Source organism: Schistocerca gregaria, chromosome 6 (genome assembly GCF_023897955.1).
Source record: "Schistocerca gregaria isolate iqSchGreg1 chromosome 6, iqSchGreg1.2, whole genome shotgun sequence".
Taxonomy (NCBI): domain Eukaryota; kingdom Metazoa; phylum Arthropoda; class Insecta; order Orthoptera; family Acrididae; genus Schistocerca; species Schistocerca gregaria.
This window is the reverse complement of record NC_064925.1, coordinates 19,491,063-19,510,186: the sequence shown is the minus strand read 5'-3', so window position 1 is coordinate 19,510,186 and position 19,124 is coordinate 19,491,063. Positions and strand designations below refer to the sequence as shown.

At 26.6% G+C, this 19,124-nt stretch overlaps 1 long non-coding RNA gene across 1 annotated transcript; it reads left to right on the top strand.

Annotated features, from left to right (window-relative positions):
• On the top strand, positions 1 to 15,038 carry LOC126278651 (uncharacterized). Its single transcript, XR_007550763.1, has 2 exons — positions 1 to 865; positions 15,001 to 15,038. It is a non-coding gene; the product is annotated as an uncharacterized LOC126278651 (long non-coding RNA).
• The last annotated feature ends 4,086 nt before the right edge of the window (positions 15,039 to 19,124 follow it).

Genomic DNA, 19,124 nt, shown 5'->3' with positions numbered 1-19,124 from the left:
TATAACAAAAAATATTTTAACCATATGGTCCTTTCGTACTAATATGGATTAACAATCTTTGGATAGAAACCGACCTAGCTCACGCCGGTCTGAACTCAGATCATGTAAGAATTTAAAGGTCGAACAGACCTAATCATTGGGCTCCTGCACCCAAAATTTTTCTTAATCCAACATCGAGGTCGCAATCTACTTTGTCGATATGAGCTCTCAAAAACAATTACACTGTTATCCCTAAGGTAACTTAATCTTATGATCATAAATTATGGATCAAAATAACAAACATAAATAAATGATATAATAATGAAGAGTTTATCTATTCTTCATGTCACCCCAACAAAACATCATCATTAAATATAGAAAGACAAACAAAAAACTATATAAAAGTAAAATGGAACGCTCTATAGGGTCTTCTCGTCCTAAAGAAGAATTTAAGCCTTTTGACTCAAAAGTTAAATTCAAAAATTTATTAAGAGACAGTTGATTTCTCGTCAAGCCATTTATTCCAGCCACTAATTAAGAGACTAATGATTATGCTACCTTTGCACGGTCAAAATACCGCGGCTCTTTAAAAATACGCTCAGTGAGCAGGCCAGACCTCAAAATATAAACAAGAGGACATGTTTTTGATAAACAGGCGGAAATCAATTTTTCCTAGTTCCTTATAATAAGTTCACAAGGTAAAAATTTCATACAAATAAATATACTAATTCTATCATTATTACAAAAATTTTAAAATTAAATTAATAATCTTAATAAAAAACCTAAAATATTTATAAAATCAAAATAAAAAATAATGAACTAAAACGTAATCTTAAAGATAGCTGGTTTAAAGCTTACTATTATATTTCTATAAAATAAATTATAGGTTATTAACTTCAAAGCTTATCCCTTAAAGAATAAATAAGTTAATATTTTTACTTAAAAAATTAAATAAAAACAAATAACTTTAAAAAATTAAATTTTTTCTTAAGAAACTTGATATCTTGGGAAACGATTAACATCTCATTTCTATAAATAATTTAATAATAATTATGATACATTAACTATAAATTATTTATAAATCAACCCAAATCGAGACAAGTAAAATAAATACTAAAATTTTGATAAACCCTGATACAAAAGGTACAATAAATAAAATCTACTTAAAAAAATTTAAAATAATATTTCATAAAACACTTACATTACACCAATAAACTATAATTTAAAAAATCAATTCTATAAAATATACTAAGACAAAAATACAATAAAATTATTTATATTAAATAATTAAATAAACAAAAAATAAATATAATAAAATAAATAATCAAGATATCCTGATTTGCACAGAAAAATTTTCAGTGTAAATGAAACACTTTACTAAGAAGTTATATCTAGAAACTCTTCCTAGATACACTTTCCAGTACATCTACTATGTTACGACTTATCTCATCTAAATTGAAGCTACTTTAAAATAAAATAGAATAATCAATAATGAGAGCGACGGGCGATGTGTACACATCTCAGAGCCAATATCAGTTAAATTAAATAAATTAAATTACTATCAAATCCACCTTCATTAACAGTATTTCACTATCAAATCCGTTATAAACAAAAATCTATTGTAACCCACCTCCTCTTAACTATAAGCTGCACCTTGACCTGAAATATTTTATAATTATAAATCTTGAGAATTACAACTCTAAAAAGATTCTCTGATAACGGAGATATACAAACAAATAAATTAAGTAGAGTAAATCGTGTATTATCAATCATGGGGTAGGTTCCTCTGAATGGAATGAGATACCGCCAAATTCTTTGGGTTTAAAGACCTTAACTAATAGTACCATGGTAAATATAATTAACATTTAAAATAATAGGGTATCTAATCCTAGTTTATTATTTAAATTTCACAGATTCATAAAAAGGGCCACAAATAAATTTTAACATTTCACCTTACAAATTTATATTTCAACCCTAATAATATAAACAACTGTTTTAACCAATAATATTCACTTGTATCAATCGTATAACCGCGGCTGCTGGCACGAATTATGCCGATACTAAATCAATTGCTAAATCCAAAATCACTTGATAATTAAATCAAATTACTGCAAAAAGAACATTTAGTCGAACAAAACTTACATATAATACAAAGAAAAAGTGAATAAACAAGCAAGAATAAAACTTTTAAAAATAAAAAATAAGAAAATTTTAAATCTATTAATTCAGGAAAAATTAAAGATTCAAATATTTAAAGAAAAAAAAGAAAAAAACCACAAACATTAACAAAAAACAAGAAACGCCCCTAAGTATGACCACAACAACTTCTCTATTATATATAATTAAAGATTAATAGGGAACATGTATAGCAATAAATGTATTATATTCTTTCTTATTTAATCTTTCTTTTCACTAATAAATAAAGAAAGATTAAATAATATAATAAATATATTTTATACAATTATGTAATTTGATATAATATGTTATTAATATGAATTCTTTTTTTTATATTAAGTTAACTTTCATATATATTAGTTAAATAATCTAATTATAGATAATTTACATAATTATATTATTATAATTAATATAATTATTTATATTAATTATAATATTTTATATTTAAATTAATAATTTTATTTATTATATCCAATTATAATAATATTAAATATTAAATTACATATTATTATATATATTATATTATAATAACCTATTTTAAGCTAAAAACATAAGTAGCTATAATCCTAGGTAAATAATTGCATTAAAATAATCAATTGATAATGGTAAGATGAACTTATAATACTTTAATTTCAATTAAATGTAATATATTAATATAAATTATTTATTATATATATATATATAAAAAAAATAAAATGAGCAGGATAAATTAATCCTAATTAAACAAAATAATACATAAAAGAATTTCAAAAAAAAACTTTCGATTTATATATTAAATAAATGAAGTGCCTGATTAAAGGGTTACCTTGATAGGGTAAATAAAGTAAATAAAATTACCTTCATTAAAATTACATAAGATAGAATTAAACTACCTCCTTTAGTATCAAAAACTAACGTGCATCATACACCTTAATGTAAAAAGGTAAGCTAAACAAGCTAATGGGTTCATACCCCATTTATAGAGGTATCAATCCTCTCCTTTTTAATGACCAACAACTCTACAAAACTTCTCTTCCTATCAACATTAATGATAGGAACGATCCTGTCCATTTCATCAAATTCCTGATTTGGGGTTTGAATAGGACTTGAGATCAACTTACTTTCATTTATTCCGCTCCTAACAAGAAATACAAATATAATAATAAATGAATCATCAATTAAATATTTTATTGTCCAAGCAATAGCATCGACAATATTATTATTTTCAATTTTGCTGATTCAAATAAAATACCCCATGGGATGGGAAACAGAATTTATCCCATCAATAATAATTAGATCTAGACTATTATTAAAGATTGGAGCTGCACCTTTCCATTTCTGATTTCCAGAAGTTATAGGAGCATCAAGATGAAATAATTGTTTAACATTAATAACATGACAAAAAATCGCCCCAATAATGGTCTTATCTTATTGTATTCAATTAAGAACTTTTATTTGAACAATTATTATCTTAAGAATTATTATTGGGGCAATAGGAGGTTTAAATCAAACATCCTTACGACAACTTTTAGCATATTCATCAATCAGACATCTAGGTTGAATAATTAGTTCATTAACAATCAGAGAAAACATCTGAGAACTATACTTCATTATTTACTCACTATTAAGATTAATTATAGTTTTATTATTTAAGCAAATAAATTTATTTTTCATAAATCAAATTTATTCAGCCAGAAATATAAAAACCGAAATTAAATTCATAATATTCTTATCTTTATTATCTTTAGGTGGACTACCACCATTCCTTGGATTCTTACCAAAATGAATTGTAATACAATCATTAATAGAAAACAATATAACAACCATTATAACTATTATAGTTGTATTAACTACAATTACACTCTACTACTATATACGTATTAGATTCTCAGCTCTAATTATATCATACACAGAAAATTCGTGATCTATAAAGATAAAGTCCCAAAAATCAAGAATCATTCTTCCTATAACAGTAATAATTTCAACAATAGGATTGATTTCAACATCAACCTTAATTTCATTATACTAAGGACTTAAGTTAATCAAACTAATAACCTTCAAAGTTATAATTAAAAGAATAATCTTTTAGGCCTTAGTAAAATTTTACACCTCTAGAATTGCAGTCTAGAATCATAATTGAATATAAGACCTAAATATGATAAGAGAGAAAACATCTCATAAGTAGATTTACAGTCTACCACCTAAAATTCAGCCATCTTACCGCAAAAATGATTATTCTCAACAAACCATAAGGACATTGGTACTTTATACTTCATATTTGGAGCATGAGCAGGAATAGTAGGAACATCAATAAGAATACTTATTCGTGCTGAACTTGGCCAACCCGGATCTCTAATTGGGGATGACCAGATTTATAATGTTATTATTACAGCTCACGCATTCGTAATAATTTTCTTTATAGTAATACCTATTATAATTGGTGGATTTGGTAATTGACTTGTTCCACTAATAATTGGTGCACCAGATATAGCATTTCCACGAATAAATAATATAAGTTTTTGATTACTACCACCTTCACTAACCCTTCTTCTTACATCTTCTATAGTAGATAATGGTGCTGGTACAGGATGAACAGTTTACCCTCCTCTAGCAGGAGCTATTGCACACGGGGGTGCATCTGTAGATCTAGCTATTTTTTCACTGCACTTAGCAGGTGTATCATCTATTCTTGGTGCAGTGAATTAATATACGATCAGAAAGTATAACTTTAGATCAAACACCTTTATTTGTATGATCTGTAGCTATTACAGCATTACTTCTCCTTCTTTCACTTCCAGTTTCAGCAGGAGCTATTACTATATTATTAACAGATCGAAATTTAAATACATCATTCTTTGACCCTGCAGGAGGGGGTGACCCAATTCTATATCAACATCTATTTTGATTCTTTGGACACCCAGAAGTTTATATTTTAATTCTACCGGGGTTCGGAATTATTTCACATATTGTATGTCAAGAAAGAGGAAAAATTGAATCATTTGGAACATTAGGTATAATTTATGCTATACTATCAATTGGACTAATAGGATTTATTGTATGAGCACATCATATATTTACAGTAGGAATGGATGTTGACACACGAGCATATTTTACATCAGCAACAATAATTATTGCTGTACCTACAGGAATTAAGGTATTTAGATGATTAGCTACATTATATGGAACTAAATTCAAGTTCAATCCACCATTATTATGAGCTCTAGGATTTATTTTCCTATTTACAATTGGTGGATTAACAGGATTAGTATTAGCAAATTCATCACTTGATATTGTATTACATGATACATATTATGTAGTAGCCAACTTTCATTATGTATTATCTATAGGAGCAGTATTTGCAATTATAGGAGGTGTCATTCAATGATATCCACTATTTACAGGATTAACTATAAATAATACATGATTAAAAATCCAATTTACAATTATATTCATTGGAGTAAATTTAACATTCTTTCCTCAACACTTCCTAGCATTAGCAGGAATACCTCGACGATACTCTGACTACCCAGACGCATATACATCATGAAACGTAGTATCAAGAATTGGGTCTACAATTTCTATTGTAGGAATCATTATATTCATTGTAATTATATGAGAAAGAATGATTACAAACCGAGCAATTATATTTAGAGCTAACATAAGAAGATCAACAGAATGACTACAAAATAACCCTCCTGCAGAACATAGTTACTCAGAATTACCATTAATCTCTAGATTCTAATATGGCAGATTAGTGCAGTAGATTTAAGCTCTACAAATAAAGGTTTGACCTTTTATTAGAAAATATTTATTAATGGCAACATGATCAAATTTATCTCTTCAAGATGGAGCTTCACCATTAATGGAGCAATTATCATTCTTTCATGATCATACTATGGTCGTATTATTATTAATTACAGTAATTGTAGGTTATGCCCTAAGTTATATATTATTTATTGCCTATACTAACCGTAATATACTTCATGGACATTTAATTGAAACAATCTGAACAGCTTTACCAGCAATTACATTAATTTTTATTGCCCTTCCATCATTACGACTATTATATTTACTTGATGATTCAGTAGATGCAATAATTACAATTAAAACCATTGGACGACAATGATATTGAAGATATGAATATTCAGACTTCATAGACGTAGAATTTGACACTTATATAACACCAGAACAAGACCTAGAAAATGATGGATTCCGACTACTAGATGTAGATAACCGAACAATCCTACCAATAAATACAGAAGTACGAGTATTAACAAGAGCATCAGATGTTCTACACTCATGAGCAGTTCCTGCTTTAGGGGTTAAAATTGATGCAACGCCAGGTCGGTTAAATCAAGGAACATTCACAATAAATCGACCTGGATTATTCTTTGGACAATGCTCAGAAATCTGTGGAGCAAACCACAGATTTATACCAATTGTAATTGAAAGAACTTCAGTAAATTTATTTATTAAGTGATTATCTATGATAATTTAAGGAGTTAGTTAAAATAAATAACATTAGAGTGTCAATCTAAAGTCTATTCTCAACATTTGACCCATCAACTAACATCTTTAATTTATCATTAAATTGAACTAGAACATTTCTAGGACTATTATTAATCCCATCACTATTTTGACTTACACCATCACGAATTAACATTATCTGAAATAAACTAAATTTAACCTTACATAATGAATTTAAAACACTTCTTGGACCAAAATCATTTAATGGAACAACATTCATTTTCATCTCAATTTTTATTATAATATTATTTAACAATTTCATAGGATTATTCCCTTATATTTTTACTAGAACAAGACATTTAGCATTAACATTTGCAATTGCCCTACCTATATGGCTAAGATTTATATTATTTGGATGAATTAACCATACTAATCATATATTTACACACCTTGTACCACAAGGTACACCGCCTGCATTAATATCATTTATAGTACTAATTGAAACAATTAGTAATGTTATTCGACCAGGTACATTAGCAGTACGGTTGGCAGCAAATATAATTGCAGGACACTTATTATTAACCTTATTAGGAAACACAGGACCATCTATAGCAATAAACTTAATCTCATTACTAATTTTTGGACAAATACTTCTATTAATTCTAGAATCAGCAATAGCAATAATTCAAGCCTATGTTTTCTCAATTCTAAGAACTCTATATTCTAGAGAAGTATATTAAACCTATGTTAACAACTCACTCAAACCACCCATTCCACTTAGTAGACTATAGACCTTGACCATTAACAGGAGCAATTGGAGCAATAGTCCTAGTATCAGGACTAGCAAAATGATTCCACCTATTTAATATTAACTTATTCATAATTGGATTTGGAATTACCCTACTAACTATTATTCAATGATGACGAGATGTAGTACGAAAAGGAACATATCAAGGATTACATACAGGATTTGTATCAATTGGATTACGATGAGGAATAATTTTATTTATTGCATCAGAGGTATTATTTTTCGTTTCTTTTTTTTGAGCATTCTTTAGAAGAAGATTAGCACCAACAATTGAACTAGGAATACTATGACCTCCCATAGGAATTCAACCCTTTAACCCTATACAAATTCCATTACTTAATACAGCTATTCTTTTAGCATCAGGAGTAACAGTAACTTGAGCACATCATAGTTTAATGGAATCTAATCATACTCAAGCACTACAAAGATTATTCTTCACAGTGTTATTAGGACTATACTTTACAATACTTCAAGCATATGAATATTGAGAAGCACCTTTTACCATTGCAGATGCAGTTTATGGATCAACATTCTTTGTTGCAACAGGATTCCATGGTTTACACGTAATTATTGGAACAATCTTTTTATCAACATGTATACTTCGACACTCAATAAATCAATTTTCACCAAGACATCACTTTGGATTTGAAGCAGCAGCATGATACTGACACTTCGTAGACGTAGTATGATTATTCTTATATATCTCTATTTATTGATGAGGTAGATAATTGTTTTTCTAGTATAAATAGTACATTTGACTTCCAATCAGAAAGCTTGATATAAATCAAGAAAAACAATTCTAATTCTATCAACAAGAGTTTTCATTAGATTTATTATTCCAATAATTGTTATAATCCTGGCAACAACACTATCAAAAAAATTAATTAATGATCGAGAAAAAAGATCACCATTTGAATGTGGGTTTGATCCAAAAAGATCAGCACGAATACCATTCTCAATACGATTCTTCCTAATCGCAGTAATCTTTTTAATTTTTGATGTAGAAATTGCACTAATTCTACCAATTGTAATTATTTTTAAAACTTCAGACATTATAATCTGAACAGTATCAACAATATTTTTTATTCTAGTTCTATTAGGAGGACTATACCATGAATGAAACCAAGGAGCATTACAATGAGCAGAATAAAGGGTTGTAGTTAAATATAACATTTGGGTTGCATTCAAAAAGTATTGATATTATCAATCAACCTTAAATAGAATAAGAAGCGAAATATGGCAGTCAGTTTCGACCTGGAAGATTGGTATGTACTACCCTTATTCTTATTAATTGAAGCCAAAAAGAGGCGTATTACTGTTAATAATATAATTGAACTATAATAGTTCCAATTAAGGAAATGTAAAGCCAATATGAAAGCTGCTAACTTTTTATATTAGCGGTTAAACTCCGTTAACATTTCTAAAATTTATATAGTTTAAATAAAACATTACATTTTCACTGTAAAAATAATATATCTATATTTATAAATACTTAAAAGTAAAAATACTTCCTTAACATCTTCAGTGTCACGCTCTAATTATAAGCTATTTAAGTAGACGAAAAACAATATTACCAAAATAAATATTCAAAAAATAAAAGTTAAAAGATAAATCTTGAAATTAGAATCATATCAACCTTGAATATAACCAATTAAATAAATAAATAATCTATATAAACCTTGACCACCAAGTAATTCACCTCAACCATAATCAAATGACTTAGATGAATAATAACCTATTTTTAAAGGAATATATCTAATAAACTTAGTTGAAAGAAAAGGTATAAATCATATAGAACCAGCAAATCTAACAAAAGAAAGTATACTTAAAGAAAATAAATTATGAGAAAAATCAAAATTAGTAATAAGATAACCTAAATAAGCACCTAAAATAACAACTGTAATAGTTAAAAACTTTAAATAATAAGGTAAAGCAATCACATGAGGAATAGGAAAAATTAATCAAGATAAAAGACTACCACCAAAAACAGCAACAAACAATAGACCAATTATTCCAAATGAAATATAATAACCCTTATCATCAAAAGAAAATCTAGAATAAAAATTATTATCACCAGATATTGAATAATAAAACAAACGAAAAGAATAAGAAGCAGTTAAACCAGTAGAAAAAAAATAAAGAAAAAAAATTAAACAATTAATTCATCTTAAACAAACCATCTCAAGAATTAAATCCTTTGAATAAAATCCCGCTAAAAAAGGTATTCCACACAAAGATAAACTAGAAACATTAAAACAAACTGAAGTTAAAGGTATGAAATTAACAATTGATCCTATAAAACGAATATCCTGAGAATCCTTCAAATTATGAATTATTGAACCTGCACATATAAATAATAATGCCTTAAATAAAGCATGAGCCAATAAATGAAAAAATGCAAGCTTTGGATAACCTATAGCCAAAATTCTTATTATTAAACCAAGTTGTCTTAAAGTAGAAAGAGCAATAATCTTCTTTAAATCAAACTCAAAATTAGCGCCCAATCCAGCCTTAAATATAGTTATACAACCAATTAAAAGTAAAAATCAACCACAATTATAAGTATCCAATATTGGTCTAAAACGAATTAATAAATAAACACCAGCAGTAACAAGAGTAGAAGAATGAACTAAAGCAGAAACAGGAGTAGGAGCTGCTATAGCAGCAGGAAGTCATGAAGAGAAAGGAATCTGAGCTCTCTTAGTTATAGCTGCTAAAACAATTAATATAGTAATGAGCTTTATTTCAAAAGAATTAGAAATAAAATCATAATAATAAATATAATTTCAACCACCAAAATTTAACATTTATGTAATAGAAATTAAAATAGCAACATCACCAATACGATTAGAAAGTGCAGTTAATATACCAGCACTATAAGATTTTACATTTTGATAATAAATAACTAAACAATAAGAAACTAAACCTAAACCATCTCAACCTAATAAAATTCTAATTAAATTAGGACTAATAATTAAAAAACCTATAGAAAGAATAAATATTAAAACAATAATAATAAAACGATTTATATTCTTTTCACCAGATATATAATCCTCTCTATAATAAATAACCAAAGAAGAAATATATATAACAAAAGATATAAAAAAAAGAGATATTCAATCCAAAATTAAAGTTATAACAACTATAGAACCATTTAAATTGAAAAGCTCTCACTCAACAAAAACTGTATAATCAATAATTAAATAATAAATACCTAAAATAAAAATTATAGTTCTCGAAATAAACAAAGAAAAAAAACTCAAAGAACAAATAGAAAATAAATTCACGGCCTAAGATGAAAAACTTCATATCATTGATTCCACAAAACAATATTTTTAATTAAAATACTTAAGCAAACTAAACAAAGAAATATTCACCCTTTAAACAGAGAATATTTAAAGGCAATCAATGTAAAAGTAAAAGATGATATTAACGAAAATAACCAAGAGAACAAGTATAAACACCAGAATAATAATTCCCATGCTGAGAATAAGAATATATATACAAAGTATAAACAGCTCTAAAAAAAGATAAAAAAATCAAAGCAAAGAATCTAAAAGAAGATCAAGATATAATTCTGTTTAATAATCTAATTTCACCTACCAAATTTAAAGAAGGAGGAGCAGCCATATTTGATGATCTTAAAAGAAATCATCATAAAGCCATTCTTGGCATCAAATTAATTATACCCTTGTTAATTAATAATCTTCGTCTACCTAAACGTTCATAAATAATATTAGATAAACAAAATAAACCAGAAGAACATAAACCATGACCAACCATTAGAGAAAGAGAACCTACACAACCTCATCAATTCATAGTCATCAATCCACCAATAACCATTCTTATATGAGCAACAGAAGAATATGCAATTAAAGACTTTAAATCAACCTGACGAAAACAAATAAATCTTACAATAACACCCCCAGATAAACCTAAAGACAATCAAAAATAATTAAACTTTAAACCCAAATAAGAAATAACCTTTATAACACGAAAAATACCATAACCACCTAACTTTAATAAAACACCAGCAAGAATTATTCTACCTGAAATAGGGGCCTCTACATGAGCCTTAGGAAGTCATAAATGAACCAAAAACATAGGTATCTCAACTAAAAAAGCCAAAATTATAAATACATAAAACATAAAATAATAAGAACCAAAATCAATCAATAAAGGAAAATATAAAGTATTAGAAAAATCATAAACCTTAAATAAAACTAATAATAAAGGTAATCTAGCAACCAAAGTATAAAAAATTAAATAAACACCAGCCTGCAAACGCTCAGGTTGATAACCCCAACCCAAAATTAAAAGTAAAGTAGGAACTAATCTAGCCTCAAAAAAAATATAAAAAGAAAGAAGACTTAATCTAGCAAATGAACAATAAAGCATAATTATTAAAATCAAAACCAGAAAAACAAAAAAATTAGAATGATATGAACTTAAATAAACTGAACCTCTAGCAGTGATTATTAAAGAACAAATCCAAAAACTAAGTAAAATTAAACTAAAAGAAAAATAATCAATACCAAAATAATATCTAATGATATTCAAATCAGCATATGAATAAACACAAATTATAAAAACAAAACCCGACAGAAACATTAAAGAATGAACCAACCATCAACAATTATTTAATAAACAAAGAGGGATCAAAAAAATAGTTATGAATAAATACTTTAACATAAAGATAAACCAAAAGAATTAAAAAAATCATTACCATGAGAACGAATTATTGAAACTAAAATAGAAAGACCTAAAGCACCCTCACAAACAGAAAAAACTAAAAAAATAACAGGAAAAAAATAATCATAATCAAACTCAATAAGAAAAACAATAACTAACATAAATAAAGAAAGAACAATATATTCTAATCTCAAAAGAACCATTAATAAATGTTTACGTTTAGAAGAAAAAACATAAACACCAGCAAAATAAATCAATAAAGAAGTAAAAATAGAGAATACAAACATTAGTTTTAATAGTTTAAAAAAAACGCCGGTCTTGTAAACCGGAAATAAGTCCAGCCCCCACATTTAAAACTTCAGAGGTTGAAAAGCTTCCATCATCGGTCCCCAAAACCGGTATTTTAAATAAACTAACCCCTGAAATGATCAAAATAATAATTATATCATTATCCAATGTAATAAATATTAATTTTATTAAATTAAGACACCCAATATCAATAATGCTTTTTATTATCCTTCAAACCTTCCTAGTTGGATTAATAACAGGAACAATAATAGAAAGATATTGATTATCATATATTTTATTTTTAACATTTCTTGGTGGTATACTAGTATTATTTATTTACATTACAAGAATTGCATCAAACGAAATATTTCAGCCTAAATCAATCACTATAATTATTACATTAATAATGTGAGTATTTATCATATTAATATTAATTATTCTAGATATATCTATATTTATAGACTTTTTCAAAAACACCGAAACTATAAATATTGATAATTCAATCAATTATCAAGAAATAACAATGTCTTTAGAAAAATTATATAATAGACCAACATTCATTATTACAATAATAATAATAATTTATTTATTTTTAGCACTACTAGCAGTTGTTAAAATCACCAATATTAATCAGGGACCTATTCGTAAAATAAGATAATTACTAATGAATAAACCCTTACGATTAAGACATCCTTTAATTAAAATTATTAATAACTCTTTAATTGACTTACCTGCCCCAACAAATATTTCATTTTGATGAAATTTTGGATCCCTATTAGGGTTATGTTTGGTAATTCAAATCGTAACTGGACTATTTTTAGCTATACATTATACATCAAATATTGAAATAGCATTCAGTAGTGTAGTACACATCTGCCGAGACGTAAATAATGGTTGAATTATCCGAACCTTACACGCAAATGGAGCATCTATATTTTTTATTTGTATTTACTTACATGTAGGACGGGGAATTTACTATGGATCTTATATATATATATACATACCTGAATAATTGGTACAGTGATTTTATTTTTAGTTATAGCAACTGCATTTATAGGATATGTCTTACCCTGAGGCCAAATATCTTTTTGAGGTGCAACAGTAATTACTAATTTATTATCAGCAATCCCATACTTAGGAACAGATTTAGTCCAATGAGTATGAGGAGGATTCGCTGTTGATAATGCAACATTAAATCGATTCTTCACATTCCATTTTGTATTACCATTTATTATTGCTGCTATAGCAGCAATTCATTTATTTTTTCTTCACCAAACAGGATCTAATAATCCTCTTGGACTAAATGGAGATATTGAAAAAATTCCATTCCATCCATACTTTACCTTTAAGGATTCTATTACATTTGTAATAATAACATCATTATTAATTATACTATGTTTCATTAATCCTTACCTATTAGGAGATCCAGATAACTTTGTACCTGCCAACCCATTAGTAACACCAGTTCACATTCAACCAGAATGATATTTCCTATTTGCATATGCAATTCTACGATCTATCCCTAATAAGTTAGGAGGTGTTATTGCAATATTTTTATCAATTAGAATCTTAATAATTTTACCATTTTATAATAAAACACCATTCCGAGGCATTCTATTTTACCCTATTAATCAAATTTTATTCTGAATTATAGTAGTTGTTGTATGCTTACTAACGTGAATTGGTAAACGACCTGTTGAAGAACCTTATATTATAACAGGTCAAATCTTAACAATTATTTACTTCACATATTTCTTAATTAATGTCCATGTCGCAAACACATGAGATAAATTAATTAAGGAATAAAGTTAATTAGCTTAGGAAAAGCATATGTTTTGAAAACATAAAATTAGAAGATTAACTCTTCTATTAACTTTTCTCAAAAAATTTCACTAAACAAATGAGATAAATAAAATCTTTAAACCAACAAAGAAAATAAAAAAATTCAAAGATAAAGGTAAAAAACTTTTTCAAGCTAAGTACATTAATTTATCATAACGGAACCGTGGTAATGTTCCACGAACCCAAATAAAACCAAAAGATATAATAGCAAGCTTAATAAAAAATATAAAAGAATAAAAATCACCGCCCAAAAAAATTAAAGCCAATAACATTCTTATGAAGACAATTCTAGTATATTCAGCTAAAAAAATTAAAGTAAAACCACCCGCACCATACTCAATATTAAATCCTGAAACTAACTCAGATTCCCCTTCAGCAAAATCAAAAGGAGTACGATTAGTTTCAGCTAAGCAAGAAGCAAAACAAGCTAAAGCTAAAGGAAAAGAAATAATAATAAATCCACAATAAAGCTGATAGTTTATAAAATCAAACATATTAAAACTACCAATTAAAATAATTAAAGACAATAAAATTAAAGCTAAACTAACCTCATAAGAAATTGTTTGAGCAACAGAACGAAGAGAACCTAATAATGAATAATTTGAATTAGAAGATCAACCAGCAAGTATAAACACCTAATCTAGTACAACATAAAAAAAATAAAAATCCATAAGAAAAAGAACACATATAAGTTAAATAAGGAAAAATTACTATCTTTAAGATTACGTTTTAGTTCATTATTTTTTATTTTGATTTTATAAATATTTTAGGTTTTTTATTAAGATTATTAATTTAATTTTAAAATTAATAAATGGTAATACAAAATGGAATGTGAAGAATCGATTTAATGTTGCATTATCAACAGCGAATCCTCCTCATACTCATTGGACTAAATCTGTTCCTAAGTATGGGATTGCTGATAATAAATTAGTAATTACTGTTGCACCTCAAAAAGATATTTGGCCTCAGGGTAAGACATATCCTATAAATGCAGTTGCTATAACTAAAAATAAAATCACTGTACCAATTATTCAGGTATGTATATATATATATAAGATCCATAGTAAATTCCCCGTCCTACATGTAAGTAAATACAAATAAAAAATATAGATGCTCCATTTGCGTGTAAGGTTCGGATAATTCAACCATTATTTACGTCTCGGCAGATGTGTACTACACTACTGAATGCTATTTCAATATTTGATGTATAATGTATAGCTAAAAATAGTCCAGTTACGATTTGAATTACCAAACATAACCCTAATAGGGATCCAAAATTTCATCAAAATGAAATATTTGTTGGGGCAGGTAAGTCAATTAAAGAGTTATTCATAATTTTAATTAAAGGATGTCTTAATCGTAAGGGTTTATTAATTAGTAATTATCTTATTTTACGAATAGGTCCCTGATTAATATTGGTGATTTTAACAACTGCTAGTAGTGCTAAAAATAAATGAATTATTATTATTATTGTAATAATGAATGTTGGTCTATTATATAATTTTTCTAAAGATATTGTTATTTCTTGATAATTGATTGAATTATCAATATTTATAGTTTCGGTGTTTTTGAAAAAGTCTATAAATATAGATATATCTAGAATAATTAATATTAATATGATAAATACTCACATTATTAATGTAATAATTATAGTGATTGATTTAGGCTGAAATATTTCGTTTGATGCAATTCTTGTAATGTAAATAAATAATACTAGTATACCACCAAGAAATGTTAAAAATTAAATATATGATAATCAATATCTTTCTATTATTGTTCCTGTTATTAATCCAACTAGGAAGGTTTGAAGGATAATAAAAAGCATTATTGATATTGGGTGTCTTAATTTAATAAAATTAATATTTATTACATTGGATAATGATATAATTATTATTTTGATCATTTCAGGGGTTAGTTTATTTAAAATACCGGTTTTGGGGACCGATGATGGAAGCTTTTCAACCTCTGAAGTTTTAAATGTGGGGGCTGGACTTATTTCCGGTTTACAAGACCGGCGTTTTTTTTAAACTATTAAAACTAATGTTTGTATTCTCTATTTTTACTTCTTTATTGATTTATTTTGCTGGTGTTTATGTTTTTTCTTCTAAACGTAAACATTTATTAATGGTTCTTTTGAGATTAGAATATATTGTTCTTTCTTTATTTATGTTAGTTATTGTTTTTCTTATTGAGTTTGATTATGATTATTTTTTTCCTGTTATTTTTTTAGTTTTTTCTGTTTGTGAGGGTGCTTTAGGTCTTTCTATTTTTGTTTCAATAATTCGTTCTCATGGTAATGATTTTTTTAATTCTTTTGGTTTATCTTTATGTTAAAGTATTTATTCATAACTATTTTTTTGATCCCTCTTTGTTTATTAAATAATTGTTGATGGTTGGTTCATTCTTTAATGTTTCTGTCGGGTTTTGTTTTTATAATTTGTGTTTATTCATATGCTGATTTGAATATCATTAGATATTATTTTGGTATTGATTATTTTTCTTTTAGTTTAATTTTACTTAGTTTTTGGATTTGTTCTTTAATAATCACTGCTAGAGGTTCAGTTTATTTAAGTTCATATCATTCTAATTTTTTTGTTTTTCTGGTTTTGATTTTAATAATTATGCTTTATTGTTCATTTGCTAGATTAAGTCTTCTTTCTTTTTATATTTTTTTTGAGGCTAGATTAGTTCCTACTTTACTTTTAATTTTGGGTTGGGGTTATCAACCTGAGCGTTTGCAGGCTGGTGTTTATTTAATTTTTTATACTTTGGTTGCTAGATTACCTTTATTATTAGTTTTATTTAAGGTTTATGATTTTTCTAATACTTTATATTTTCCTTTATTGATTGATTTTGGTTCTTATTATTTTATGTTTTATGTATTTATAATTTTGGCTTTTTTAGTTGAGATACCTATGTTTTTGGTTCATTTATGACTTCCTAAGGCTCATGTAGAGGCCCCTATTTCAGGTAGAATAATTCTTGCTGGTGTTTTATTAAAGTTAGGTGGTTATGGTATTTTTCGTGTTATAAAGGTTATTTCTTATTTGGGTTTAAAGTTTAATTATTTTTGATTGTCTTTAGGTTTATCTGGGGGTGTCATTGTAAGATTTATTTGTTTTCGTCAGGTTGATTTAAAGTCTTTAATTGCATATTCTTCTGTTGCTCATATAAGAATGGTTATTGGTGGATTGATGACTATGAATTGATGAGGTTGTGTAGGTTCTCTTTCTCTAATGGTTGGTCATGGTTTATGTTCTTCTGGTTTATTTTGTTTATCTAATATTATTTATGAACGTTTAGGTAGACGAAGATTATTAATTAACAAGGGTATAATTAATTTGATGCCAAGAATGGCTTTATGATGATTTCTTTTAAGATCATCAAATATGGCTGCTCCTCCTTCTTTAAATTTGGTATTTGAAATTAGATTATTAAACAGAATTATATCTTGATCTTCTTTTAGATTCTTTGCTTTGATTTTTTTATCTTTTTTTAGAGCTGTTTATACTTTGTATATATATTCTTATTCTCAGCATGGGAATTATTATTCTGGTGTTTATACTTGTTCTCTTGGTTATTTTCGTTAATATCATCTTTTACTTTTACATTGATTGCCTTTAAATATTCTCTGTTTAAAGGGTGAATATTTCTTTGTTTAGTTTGCTTAAGTATTTTAATTAAAAATATTGTTTTGTGGAATCAATGATATGAAGTTTTTCATCTTAGGCCGTGAATTTATTTTCTATTTGTTCTTTGAGTTTTTTTTCTTTGTTTATTTCGAGAACTATAATTTTTATTTTAGGTATTTATTATTTAATAATTGATTATACAGTTTTTGTTGAGTGAGAGCTTTTCAATTTAAATGGTTCTATAGTTGTTATAACTTTAATTTTGGATTGAATATCTCTTTTTTTTATATCTTTTGTTATATATATTTCTTCTTTGGTTATTTATTATAGAGAGGATTATATATCTGGTGAAAAGAATATAAATCGTTTTATTATTATTGTTTTAATATTTATTCTTTCTATAGGTTTTTTAATTATTAGTCCTAATTTAATTAGAATTTTATTAGGTTGAGATGGTTTAGGTTTAGTTTCTTATTGTTTAGTTATTTATTATCAAAATGTAAAATCTTATAGTGCTGGTATATTAACTGCACTTTCTAATCGTATTGGTGATGTTGCTATTATAATTTCTATTGCATGAATGTTAAATTTTGGTGGTTGAAATTATATTTATTATTATGATTTTATTTCTAATTCTTTTGAAATAAAGCTCATTACTATATTAATTGTTTTAGCAGCTATAACTAAGAGAGCTCAGATTCCTTTCTCTTCATGACTTCCTGCTGCTATAGCAGCTCCTACTCCTGTTTCTGCTTTAGTTCATTCTTCTACTCTTGTTACTGCTGGTGTTTATTTATTAATTCGTTTTAGACCAATATTGGATACTTATAATTGTGGTTGATTTTTACTTTTAATTGGTTGTATAACTATATTTATGGCTGGATCCAATTATGAATAAGTTAATATTAAATAGGTGGAATCATTTTGCTAGTCCTGATACTAGGACTATTGCTCCAATTGCTCCTGTTAATGGTCAAGGTCTATAGTCTACTAAGTGGAATGGGTGGTTTGAGTGAGTTGTTAACATAGGTTTAATATACTTCTCTAGAATATAGAGTTCTTAGAATTGAGAAAACATAGGCTTGAATTATTGCTATTGCTGATTCTAGAATTAATAGAAGTATTTGTCCAATAATTAGTAATGAGATTAAGTTTATTGCTATAGATGGTCCTGTGTTTCCTAATAAGGTTAATAATAAGTGTCCTGCAATTATATTTGCTGCCAACCGTACTGCTAATGTACCTGGTCGAATAACATTACT